The sequence below is a fragment of the Podarcis tiliguerta genome, assembly GCF_965153285.1.
Source record: "Podarcis tiliguerta genome assembly, chromosome: 12".
Classification (NCBI taxonomy): Eukaryota; Metazoa; Chordata; class Lepidosauria; order Squamata; family Lacertidae; genus Podarcis; species Podarcis tiliguerta.
In genome coordinates, this window is record NC_139545.1 from 58,793,670 (window position 1) to 58,807,182 (window position 13,513).

The 13,513-nt window shown below is 48.9% G+C and overlaps 1 protein-coding gene across 1 annotated transcript in view; it reads left to right on the plus strand.

The window, feature by feature from the left end:
• The first annotated feature begins 331 nt into the window (after positions 1-331).
• The window catches only part of LOC310661042 (enkurin-like), a 42,720-nt gene continuing 29,538 nt past the window's right edge, over positions 332-13,513 (plus strand). Inside the window, exon 1 of the mRNA XM_083406781.1 lies at positions 332-448. The gene's annotated coding sequence lies outside the window, so the exon portion shown is untranslated. The remainder of the gene's footprint in view (positions 449-13,513) is intronic.

Genomic DNA, 13,513 nt, shown 5'->3' on the forward strand with positions numbered 1-13,513 from the left:
AGTGCGCGATGCTGCAGCACAATTGTGGCCACAGTGAGACCTTGTCTGCATAGGAAGTCTGGGCTCAGAGGTCTGGTTACCCGTTTGAGTTCAAGCCATGAATCTGAGCACTTGGGGAGGGGTCTCTTTCTCCTCCTCTGGCCAGCCTGTCCATCTTTGAGAGTTAATATAGGATGGATATGGTAGGAAGTGATGTTTCCACCATAAGCGGAAGAAAGAGAGCTGCTGTCCTCCCTCGCAGGGGCGGCTGTGGACCAGCTCAAGAAAACTGCCCGCTGAGGATGAGTTTCGAGCCCCTCCCTCCTGGGAGAAGCATGCGACCAGTGGGCGGAGCCTCTGCGCACACCTGGGGGGCCCTCCTCCCTCCCTTCAGAATCCCAACTGCCACCTGCGACCTGAGCTGTGGGGGGGTGGGGGTGTCCAGCTTGTTCAAATCTGCTCAGAAACGGTTAGCGTTAAAAAAAATGTCTATGGTGGTAAATGTTTTGGAAGATTTAACAAAAATGATATGGGGGGGGGCTAGGAAACGGTTAGTAGAGAGGGAGGACCCCTACGAAGAGAGGTTGTGGGGAGCATCAGTGTAAGGGGGGGCAGAACAACAGTCCCAGGTTCATCATCTACTCAAAAGAACCTAAGGAGACCCTGCTGGATCAGGCCTATGACCCGCCTAATCCAGCATCCTCTTTGCCCAGGGCCCAACTAGACACCCCAAAAGGAAACTGCCAAGCAGGATTTGCACCCAGAGCCACCCAGAGCCCTCTCCTCCTCCTCCTCCTCCTCCTCCTCCTCCTCCATGAATTTGTCTAACCCTCTTTTAAAGCCATCCAGGTTGGTGGCCATGGCTGCTTCCTGTGGCCAGGAGTTCCACAGTTAAACTCTGTGCTGCGTGAATAAGTCCCGTCTTTTATCTGACCCGAATCTTCCAACATTCAGCTTCACTGCAGGTCCACAAGTTCTGGTGTTTTGAGAGAGGCATAATTTTATAAACTTCTAGTATGTCGCCTCGAACTCGCCTTTCCTCTAGACTCAAAATGCTGCAACTCTCAGGGGAGTCGCTCCACTCGCTCAGTCATTTTGGATGCCCTTTTCCGAACCTTTTCAAATTCTACAATATCCTTTTTGGATATTGTAGAATTTGAAAATATCCAGAACTGCACGCAGTACTCCAAATTGAGTTACACCATAGATTTGTGCCCCTCAGTTTTCTGGCTCTCAAGCGCTAACAATCACTTCCTGAAAATGAATCCCAAACCACTGTTGTTGTTGTCTAAAAGTCTGGCTGCCGAGAGAGCATATTTGTAAGATTCAGTAGTCCTCCCTCCTGGGGGTTTGCTTCCTCCCCTGCTAAAAATTTCCCCTTAGGGGTTCAAATATGGTGCCTTCACACTATTATTCCCAGTTGATCAGACATTATTCAGTAGTGCATTGCAGGACAGAGTTCAAGGAGTCTGCAAGAGCTTTCCATTAGGATAAACTCCCTATATAGGAAAAAGAATATACCGTATTTTTCCATGTATAAGGCTATATTTTTTCCTAAATTTTTGAAGTTTAAAATAAGGGGTCGTCTTATACACGGATAGTGCATTTTCTTAATTTTGAGTCCCAAACAATAGGGGGCATCTTATCCACAGTCACATCTTATACACAGAAAAATACGGTACCTCATCTTGGATGTTTCATCCTCTGGCCAACTGTCTTCTGCCACCCTAACTGTTAAGTTGTGGGCAAACATAGCAGACGACACAGTGATTTATCCAGAGCAGCTCTTTATTGTCAGCTGGACAGAACTGAGCAGCAAACAGCTCAGCCGGCCTGCTTTTATAGGAACCGGCTGTCAACATTGTAGCAACAACAACCCAGGGTTTCCCGCCTAAAATAACTGACGTGGACCTGAGTGAAAACTATCTACAGTATCCCCCTGCTGGCCCAGGGTGAGAACATCAGTACATAACACCCCTCCCCACCGAGATAAGGCGTTAGTTACAATCGTAATGGTTTCCTTATATACAGCACTACACGTAATGGTTCAATTAGGCACAAAAGCATATCGGTTACATTTCCCATACTTAGACCAACAGTGATACATGTCCAACAACATAGTCCTTTAAATAAGTTGGGCGCTTGGAAACTCTGCCAGACCGCCGGGGACTGGCAGCCAAGTCCAGGGGGCCACACAATTCTTGCTGAGGCTGTGGTGCGACCCTAGGTGGTGTTGAAACCAAATCCCCTGGATCCGCTGCTGTGGGTGGAGCCTCAGCAAGTGGAGTGGTCTGAGTCTGTGGTAAGTCTGGCAGACCCTCTGAAGCGGCTTGGTTCGGCTCCACGCTGGCAGTTTGCGAGGGAGGTGTAGGTGGAGCCTCGCCATCTGTAAGTGTCTCTTCCGGAGCCACGAGCACAGTTGGGGGCACCACGGTAGTGTCCAAGTCCCCAGCCCTGTGCCTAAGCTGGTCTATGTGCCGGCGCCACAAGCATCCGTCTTCGAGTGCTACCTGGTACGAGCGAGGTCCAGTGACTCCCACTACTGTGGCTGGCACCCAAGGAATGTCCACCACATAGTTCCGGGCAAAGACATGGTTTCCTGGAACAAATGACCATGGCGCGTTGGCACAGCCTGGGGGTTCAGCCACGGCAAAGTCCGGGTGCAGCCGGTCGAGCGGTGACCTGAGGCGGCGGCCCATAAGCAGTTCAGCAGGACTCCGCCCTGTGGCCCCATGAGGGGTGATGTGTTGCACGAACAAGTATTTGGCGACCCGCTCGTGCCAGTCTCCCCGGTCCAGGCGCGCCAGTGCCTCTTTTGCCGAGCGCACCATTCTCTCCGCTTGCCCGTTGCTGGATGGATGAAATGGTGCCGTTAGGGCATGGTGGATGCCCACTCCCAAAAGATACCGCTCAAAAGGGCCTGACGTGAACTGCGGTCCGTTGTCGGAGACAAGGACATCAGGACACCCATGCGTCGGAAAGAGGCCTCGCAGCACCCGGATGACGGCCTCAGTAGTGGTGGAGGGCATCAAGGCCACTTCCAGCCATTTGGAATAGGCGTCCACCACTACCATAAAGGTCCGGCTGTGAAAGGCGCCGGCCAGATTGATGTGCACCCTCGACCAGTGTGTCTTTGGCGTCTCCCAGGTATGTCCCTTAGCTGCGAAGTGCGTGCTGCTGAAGTGCCTTGTTGATCGTGCACTTGTAGTCAGCGCAGATTCTCACCGACCCGTCTGGCTTGACAGGCGTGACGATGGGGGTTTCCCACTTGACATGGTCAACCGGCTCCAAAACTCCTTGGGCGATCAGCTTGTCCAGTTGTTCGTCCACCTTAGCCTTGAGAGCAAAGGGAACCCGGCGTGGCTTTAGCTTGATGGGAGCGACTTGTGGATCAAGGCTAAAGGAGATGGGCGTACCTGTATATTGCCCCAAAGTGCCGGCAAAAACCTCGGCAAAGTCTTTGACCAGACCCTCAGTCTCTGCGTTAGAGATGCAGTTGATGCCGGTGACTTCCAGGCCGAGGGCATCAAACCAGTCTAGCCCTAGGAGGCTTGGCCGCTGACCTTCGACCACCACCAACCGGAGCAGGCCCGAAAAATCCCTGAAGGCGATCCAGAACCAGCCAACGCCTACTAAGGGAATGTCGTTTCCCTGGTAGTTTCTCAGATGTATGCGGTGAGAGTCGAGTTGCCTTTTGGACACTCTGCGTACCAGTCTTTTGATGGTGCTCCAAGACACGATGGACAGGGCAGACCCGGTGTCGATCTCCATGTCACATGGAGCTCCTTCAATGAGCACCGTGACGTTCAGCTTGCGTCGCGTAGGCGAGTTGGTTTGGCCAATTGTGGTTCCAGACGGGCAGCGGCAGTTGTCAAGAGCGAAACAGCTTTCCTTGGCAGACTGGAGTGAAGACTTGGACTTGCGAGTCGGTGAAGGGGGGGTGTCAGATGGAGCCGATCGGCAGACCTTAGCGATGTGGCCCCTTCTGGGACACTTCCGACAGATGGCGTCTCTGAAATGACACTTGGCACGGGAATGGTTGCCTCCGCAGCCGGCACATTCCGGTTGGCCCTTGGACTTCTGTTGGAACTTCCTGCGCTCCCGCTTTGTCTGGTGCACCTCATCGTCTTCACTGGAGGATGCCTCATCACTGCTGGCCTCTTCATGATGCACTGGAACTGGCTTCCTAGCAAGACGCGGGCTGCTGGACTTGCGGATCTCCTGGGCGGAGCGTTCAGCAGCTTCCGAGGCCACAGCCTACTCAATGGCTTTCTGTAGCGTGAGGTCTGGCTTGGCGAGGAGACGCCGTTGCAGATGGATGTCCCGGACCCCGCAGACAATTCGATCCATCAGGGCATCGTCTAAGTCTCGGAACTCGCAGTGCATTGCAGCCTGTCTGAGGGCAGTGGTGTAGTTGTTGATTGACTCTACCTCTGCCTGGTTCTGGTGGTAGAACGCATGGCGGGCAGCAATCTTGGACACCTTTGGCGCGTAGTGGTTGCGGAGCTTCTCTTGGATCGTGCCCCACGGTGTTGCCTGGACTGCTTCAGTCGCAACCAATGCTCGGGCCGTCTCAAACACCTCAGGCCCATAGAGGCTGAGGAATAGGCCCCGCTTCCGTTCCTCTGATACTGCTGTCAGCTCGTTGGCTTGGAGGTAGCAGTCGAACCAAGCGAGGTAGGAGTCCCACGATTCAGAGGCTGGCGCAAATGGCGGTAGAGGCACAAGTGAAGCCATGATTCCGATGCCGGCGTGAAGGGCGATGGATGGAACACAGTGCTCTAGCCAGAACAGTCAGCTCTGAATTGGTTCTGTCCAGTGATTTCGCTCAGTGATTTCGCTCTGTGATTCAGCTCAGTGATTCAGCTCAGTTCAGAGGCTGGCCGCATCTGGCTGTGCTCTGATGTCCATCGATCCCATCCTCGCCGCCAGTGTTAAGTTGTGGGCTGACATAGCAGACGACACAGCGATTTCTCCAAAGCAGCTCTTTACTTTATTTTGTAAGCTGGAACAGAACTAAACTGAGGAGCTCAGTCAGCCTGCTTATATAGAGCTACAGAACAATTGTAACTGTTGCAACATTCTAAAACTATCCAATCACTGAACGTCACTTTTCGATCCTTCATTTGCATACAAAACTATCTTCAGCCTGTCACCAAATTCAAAATTAAATGCTGACAAATGGGCACTACAGAATCTCCATGAAGTGGCATTAGGATAATTAATGGTGGCAAACCTTCAGAATACCGGCAGAGCTGTTCACTTATGGAACAATAAAGACTGTGATTCCAAAAGGAGACCTGTTTTGAAAGGGTGTGTAGTTTTTGCCTCACAAGCTACAACGTTCATTTGATGAATACATAAAAATGCTGTTTGTTGTTGTTGTTTTAACAAACAAACCAAGAAACAAGCAACGCCTTATACGATCAGAAGCAGAACCTCATATATTGACTGTATTTTATTTCTGCCTATATAGATTGAGGAAGAGATAACCAAGGACAAAGAACTAAATTCTGCAACAACTATGATGCAAATCTTAGGTCCCGAATTCTTTCAGTGATTTGAGCGTCACAATTCATGTTAAAATAGGCTGCAGATAAATGTTCAAAACAGCGTGATCTGGAAGTGCGTATTGCTCCAATGTATGCACTGACAAAACAATTTTACATTAAGCTTGTGCTATGCACAAGCTTTTCTGAAGGATTCAAAAGGTATAATGTTCCTGCAAGTCAATTCTATGTCTGCAAAGGTAGCATAAAGTGGGCAAACTCTCTATCTCATTCAGCTGTAACTGGTTTAAAGTTGTAAGAAGAATGTATAAGGTACAAATGATGCTGAATGCTGCAGTCGGTCTTCTCAGTGGCAAGAAATATGGATAAAATGCACAAACTAAGAATTCAACTATACGCATCCTGTAGTTGGAATGAGGAGAGGTTTTATTATATTCATCTAAACATGTGCTGAGTTTCTCTTTTTGTTTTGAATCTAACCCTATTTTTTTAAAAAAAATTATTCCTTACCCTTCCTTTCACTAACGGTAACTTAGCCAAAAATATGCCATGCTTTTAATGGTTTAACATGTCTGCTGAAACGTATACTCTGCACATGCACAGAGACTATGTTAGCTTAAAAACAAAAAGAGAAAAGGGGGGGGAGAAAGGAGGTTTGGAAAGAGTGGATTGCAGGAATTGGGTACAATTCAAAACCATTGGAGGAGATCACCTTTATGTATCCTTTAAACAATTGCATTTATATTTCGTCATTCATGGGCATTTACTGTTTAGATCTTTTCAGCTAGAATATAACAGGATTAGTTGTTCTGCGGTTAAAGAGATCTTCATCACATGTTTTAAAAAAAACTGACCCAGGAGGGTAACAGTTTTCCTTTCTAGCTAACTGTTCAGTACTTTCCTTTCTTAATGGAGAAGACGGGACAACTTTCTTACAGTGAGCTTCCAAGGCACATGTGGGCAACCTGTGGTCCATATGCCGCCCTTACAAATGCCCAAACTGCTTCTGAATTTCTTTGCTGGGGGGAGAAGCACATGTACATCACATCCTTTGCAGATGACGCACTGAGAGGAACAGAGCTGCAATGGGGAAGATTGCACATGGGGAGAGGTAGCCCCATACACTTTCCTTCCCAGCTTATTGGTAGACATCTCTCTGGATAAAGTTGCCAGGATTCCCCCACCCACCATCGTTGTTAAACACATAGTCAATGATCACGTGGGATTGCTTGGATAAAGGAACTGTGTTGTATGAACTAGCGACAACCCTGGTTTTCTTGGAAATAGTCAACCCAGCTTGTCTGATGGGAGCACCTACAACTGGGTTTATGGTTACAGAGCATCAAAGCTAAGTTGGGGTTCCGATTGTGTCACGTTCTTTTGAAATACATATATTTATAACTGAATTCAAACTCAAATCTGTTGCCAGTAGAAAGAGATCAGCTCAGTCGTTAGATCCATCTACTCCTGTCACTTAGGTGTTTAAAACTTTCTGAGAAGGCTTTGCATTAAGTGAAAATATATATGAAAGTACACATTTGTCCACAGCTGAGGTTGGCATATTTCTTCCCTCTTAGCTACACAAAATGACTTGACTGGGAGTTATGGTTCTATTTTTCTGGTCTCACTAAAGCATGTGGCATCTAGAAGAAAGTTGTGTAAGACACACAGTAATCCTCCAGAGACCCTCCCTTTGCATACAAAAATCACCTGCCCCCCTTTCCCCACCTACAGGGGGACTCCGCCAAGGGGAGTTCAAAGTCTCTTTATTATTCCCTCCCTCTCTTTACCCAGACGGGAGTATCTTATCTCTTGTCTGAGCCACATTCCTCCTGTCTGTAAAATCTTAAGGAGGAGAAGGGTGGGGGTTTTCGGACTCATTGCCTTCTACATAGCCATAAAATTGGGAGAGTTGAAAAGGTCATCCAGTCCAACCCTGTACCACCAAGGAGACACACACATTTTGAGTTATTTTGCACTAAAAGTACCCCACCTTAAATAACAAACAGCCATAAATTTGATTTAAAAGAATACAAAATGAACAATTTTTTTTTATCCTCCAAAACTTACATCTACTATAAAAAGCAGTTCCTGTGCATAATCAGAATGCCCTATCTTTTCAAAGTGCATTGTCAATTGTTCAAAAACAAAACCGAGCTGTACAATTCCCCTCCCCCAATGCTGAATAAAATAAAATACAGTATTTTATCCTTTCTGCCAGACACAGCTTGTTCACCAGCTGACCCATGGTGACACCAAATATCTTTTCACATTTCAATCGCTTCCCTAACGCAAACTGAAATAGAAATCAAGCTGCTGGACCTGCAGTGTCCAGAAGTTTAACACACACACACACACAGACTCCAGCAAATCTGTTGGACATTCTGAGGCACTGCTTACTAGGTGCAGATTTTAACTGATGTACAGCATAAATTAGATTCCTAAAACTTAAGAGGCAACAAAAATTGAGCACTCTGTTGCCCAGGCATCAACTATCAGGAGCCTTACAACTCTGGTGTCCCACCAACTCAAAATTTAAAACTGGACTGAGATAGATAATTGCTGGCTTGGAAAGTGTTAAGTTGTGGGTTGACATAGCAGACGACACAGCAATTTCTCCAAAGCAGCTCTTTATTTTGTAAGCTGGAACAGAACTAAACTGAGGAGCTCAGTCAGCCTGCTTATATAGAGCTACAGAACAATTGTAACTGTTGCAACGTTCTAAAACTATCCAATCACTGAGCGTCACTTTGCGATCCTTCATTTGCATACAAAACTATCCAATCACTGAACGTCACTTTTCGATCCTTCATTTGCGTAACTATCTACAGTATCGCCCTGCTGGCCCAGGGTGAGAACTTCAGTACATAACAGGAAGCTTCTTAAACTAGCTTCAGAGCACAGAAGGAAACATTCCCCAGCAGAATTAGAAAATTCCTTTCCTTTCTGATTGCATTGGGAAGGGGGGGGCAATCCCCTCCTTCTCAGAACACAGTATTTTTGCTTCTATTGAATATAATAATAATAATAATAATAATAATAATAATAATGTATTATTTGTACCCCGCCCATATGGCTGGGTTTCCCCAGCCACTCTGGGCGGCTTCCATAGAAACAAAAAATACAGTAAAATATCACAGATTAAAAACTTCCCTGAACAGGGCTGCCTTAAGATGTCTTCTAAATGTTGGGTAGTTATTTATCGCTTTGACATCTGATGGGAGGGCGTTCCACAGGGCGGGCGCCACTACCGAGAAGGCCCTCTGCCTGGTTCCCTGTAGCTTTGCTTCTCGCAATGAGGGAACCGCCAGGAGGCCCTCGGAGCTGGACCTCAGTGTCCGGGCAGAAGGATGGGGTTGGAGACGCTCCTTCAGGTATACTGGGCCGAGGCCGTTTAGGGCTTTAAAGGTCAACACCAACACTTTGAATTGTGCTCGGAAACGTACTGGGAGCCAATGTAGGTCTTTCAAGACCGGTGTTATGTGGTCTCGGCGGCCGCCCCCAGTCACCAGTCTAGCTGCCGCATTCTGGATTAGTTGTAATTTCCGAGTCACCTTCAAAGGTAGCCCCACGTAGAGCGCATTGCAGTAGTCCAAGCGGGAGATAACCAGAGCATGCACCACTCTGGCGAAACAGTCCGCGGGCAGGTAGGGTCTCAGCCTGCGTACCAGGTGGAGTTGGTAGACAGCTGCCCTGGATACAGAATTGACCTGTGCCTCCATGGACAGCTGTGAGTCCAAAATGACTCCCAGGCTGCGCACCTGGTCCTTCAGGGGCACAGTTACCCTATTCAGGACCAGGGAGTCCTCCACACCAGCCCGCCTCCTGTCCCCCAAAAACAGTACTTCTGTCTTGTCAGGATTCAACTTCAATCCATTAGCCGCCATCCATCCTCCAACCGCCTCCAGGCACTCACACAGGACCTTCACTGCCTTCACTGGTTCTGATTTGAAAGAGAGGTAGAGCTGGGTATCATCTGCATATTGATGGACACCCAGTCCAAACCCCCTGATGATCTCTCCCAGCGGCTTCATATAGATGTTAAAAAGCATGGGGGGGAGGACGGAACCCTGAGGCACCCCACAAGTGAGGGCCCAGGGGTCTGAACACTCATCCCCCACCACCACTTTCTGAACACGGCCCAGGAGGAAGGAGCAAAACCACTGTATAACAGTGCCCCCAGCTCCCAGCCCCTCTAGACGGTCCAGAAGGATGTTATGGTCGATTGTATCAAAGGCTGCTGAGAGATCCAACAGAACCAGGAAACAACTCTCACCTTTGTCCCTAGCTCGCCGGAGATCATCAACCAGCGCGACCAAGGCAGTTTCAGTCCCATGGTGAGGCCTGAATCCCGATTGGAAGGGATCCAAATGGTCCGCATCCTCCCGGCGTGCCTGGAGTTGTTCAGCAACCACGCGCTCAATCACCTTGCCCAAGAATGGAAGATTTGAGACTGGGCGATAGTTGGCCATACTGGCCGGGTCTAAAGATGGTTTTTTAAGAAGTGGTTTAATGACCGTCTCTTTCAGCGGATCTGGGAATGTTCCCTCACAGAGGGAAGCATTCACCACCCCGCAGAGCCCATCGCCCAGCCCTTCCCGGCTTGCTTTTATTAGCCAGGATGGGCAAGGATCAAGGAGACAGGTGGTTGGTTTCACACGTCCAAGCAGCCTGTCCACATCCTCGGGGGTAACGGATTGAAATTGATTCCATGCAACTTGACCAGACAGAGCTCTAGCACTCTCCCGCCCCGGCCCTGCTCCCACGGTGGTGTCTAGCTCCTTCCAAATATGAGTGATTTTATCTGCAAAAAACTTTGCAAAATCGTTGCAGGAGATCTTGGGGTCTTTACAAGGCCCCGGTGGTAAAGGTGGTTCCGTTAAATTGCGAACCACCTGAAAGAGTCTCCTGCTACTATTTTCTGCAGATGCAATAGAGGCAGTGAAGAAAGTCTTTTTCGCCGTCGCTATCGCCACTTGGTAGGCTCGACGTTGAGCTCTAACCTGTGTCCGGTCAGATTCAGAGTGAGTTTTCTGCCACCGACGCTCTAACCGTCTCAACGATTGTTTCATCGCCCTCAGCTCCGAAGAAAACCACGGGGCTGTTCGGGCTCCATGCAATCGGAGAGGGCGCTTCGGAGCCAGACAGTCGATAGCCCTGGTTAACCCCGCATTCCAGCGGGCCACCAGGGAATCAGCTGAAAGGCCATCAACATGGGCTAAAGCATCCCCTACCACTCTCTGGAAACCATTTGGATCCATTAAGTGGCGGGGGCGGACCATCCGAATTGGTCCCACCTCCCTGCAGAGGGGAAGGGTCGCGGAGAAGTCCAGTTGCACCAGGAAGTGATCTGACCATGGCACTTCTTTTGTTTCACTTTTACTTAGTGTCAGATCACCCACGTCACTAGAGGTGAACACCAGGTCTAAGGCATGTCCATGACTATGAGTTGGGCCAAACTTATTCAGGGACAGCCCCATGGAGGCCATGCTTTCCACGAAGTCCCGAGCAGCCCCTTGTAAGGTCGTGTCGGCATGGATGTTAAAATCGCCTAGGACAACCAAACTAGGTGTCTCCAGGAGAAAATCCGCCACGACCTGAAGCAGCTCGGACAGGGAATCCTTGGTGCAGCGGGGAGGTCGGTACACCAAAAGGAATCCTGTACTGCCCCTATTGCCCAACTTCCAGAACATGCACTCAGAGAGCTGGATCTTCCCAGTAGGACGCCTGGTGCAAGCTAGTGACTTCCTAAAAATCACTCCAACCCCCCCCTCCCCACCCACATGACCTGGGTTGCTGTGCGTAAGAGAAACCTGGTGGGCAAGCAGCGGCAAGGACAGGCCCATCTGCTTCCTCCAACCAGGTCTCTGTCACAAATGCCAGGTCAAATCCTCCATCCACAATCAAGTCGTGGATGGCAGTGGTTTTATTCATCATTGACCTGGCATTGCACAGCAACACTTTCAGGTCATGTGGGTTTCCCCTGTTGATTCCAGTATCCATCCAGTCAAGGCCAGACCCGGAGGCAGGGATAGTCTTCAAACAACGACTAAACCTGCCTCCTTGGTAATGACATGGTCTGGTCTTAGCGTAACTCCGCCTCCTGCCCATGATCACCGAGATCGGATGTCCCAGTGCTTTCCCCCCTGTGAAACCTGTCCCAGCCATTGTGTTGGCTGGGGAGCCACTCCCAGGCAGCCCTGATCCCACCCCTTAAAAACAAAACACAAACTATACAGAACCAATAGAACAACAACAAAAAGGAACAGAACAATTGTACTAAAATTAATCCCCAACCAACTATCCATCCCACCCACCCACCCCCAACAAAGGAAAAAAGAAAAAAGGAATAAAAATTTAAATTGCCACCGACTGCTTGAGGACATTTTAAAGCACATTAACCACCTGGAACAGGGAAGCAATGGCAGAACACTTCCCACACTTCCCCAAAAGTTTGTTCCAGATAAGGGCCTGGGCCACGCCCCCTGGGCCAGTTGGAAAAGGCCCTGGAAGGGAGCAGGCCCTGCAGTCCTCACCCAGCCGATGGTCCGAGGCCTCACTGCAGCAGGAGTCCCTTTATAGCCGGGAGAGAGGGCCTGGGCCACGCCCCCTGGGCCAGTTGGAGAAGGCCCTGGAAGGGAGCAGGCCCTGCAGTCCTCACCCAGCCGATAAACATTTGCACACACTTCAGTCTCATATTTAATAATTAATGCTAATAAAAACACACACCATGTTTTAAATTGATTCAGTCCTTGTTAAATTAGACAAAATTTAAAACAAGCTTGCAGTTTAAATTATGTGAATCTTGTGGCCAACTTTAAACACAAATCCCTTTGCGTATTTGCATGATAGACTTTCATACACAAAATACACATATGGACATATGACACACATATGGACAACATGTAACAAAACATATATAAATTACCAATCTTCTGGTAATTGTAAGAAGAAGTTTAGCTCACGTCCTGTTCGTTTCTTTAAGCGAAACAGAACGGCCCCATATAAATGGTTTTACGACCCTTGTCTCCATAAAAAGGGTCTTATTTATGACCCTCCATGCTTCACCAAGCACTAACCTGTTAATTAAAACTGTCAGGGATGTCCCTCTGACTCCCTCTTTTCCCTTGCAAGGCAAATAGCCACAGATAGCCTTGCACAACCTATCCTTAATCCCTAAGACGGAATCTTAAAATTCGTCCTTTTCTTTTTCCATTTCCAGAGGAGATCGTTCCGGGCGTCTTACACTCTTTGCGTCCTTCCAAACCAATCCTCAGAGGGCTTGATCAGATCCCTCTAGCCCCATCCCTTGGGACCATCCATCACTCACCATCCTACGGTTGTATCGTTCCTCCCCAGCCGGCATCTTCCTGGTTCTGCTGATCCACGGCCCGGTAGACTTGGCAGAACACCACCCCCGTCTTCTTCAGCCAAAAACGGCTGGTGCGCGATTTGAAGGCGGGGGAGGGTCCCCCACAATCCTGAGACCGGACAGGGAAAAGCAGACCTGCCTTTGTGCGAATTCTAGTGCTCATCGTATCCCGGAACGAGCCCCCAAAATGAAGGACCACACATATCTGCTATTTGGGTCCTGAAGCACAGATTCACACAAAGCGGCAAAACGCTCTTGCAGGTTATTAAGAGGATTTTTATTTGAAGTGCATATGCAGAACAAAGGCACAGGGCGATCAGTACGCAACCTGTACACAGTATAGCACTGTAGAGTTGGAAGGGACCCTGAGGATCATCTAGTCCAACCCCCTGCAATGCAGGAATATGCAGCTGGTCCATACAGGAATCGAACCTGCAACCTTGGCGTTATCAGCACCATGGTCTAACCAACTGAGCTATCCAGGCTCATCAGGGTGCGCCCCTTTATATAGATTTGCAAAATAGAATACCACCTGATCTCTTGTAAGTCACCTGATTTCTTGTAAGTCACCTGATTTCTGGGAAATCGAAACTTATAATAAGTTCCTATATTACCATATAAGGTCTTGGTCTTCTCTCCCTCCTTCCTGCAA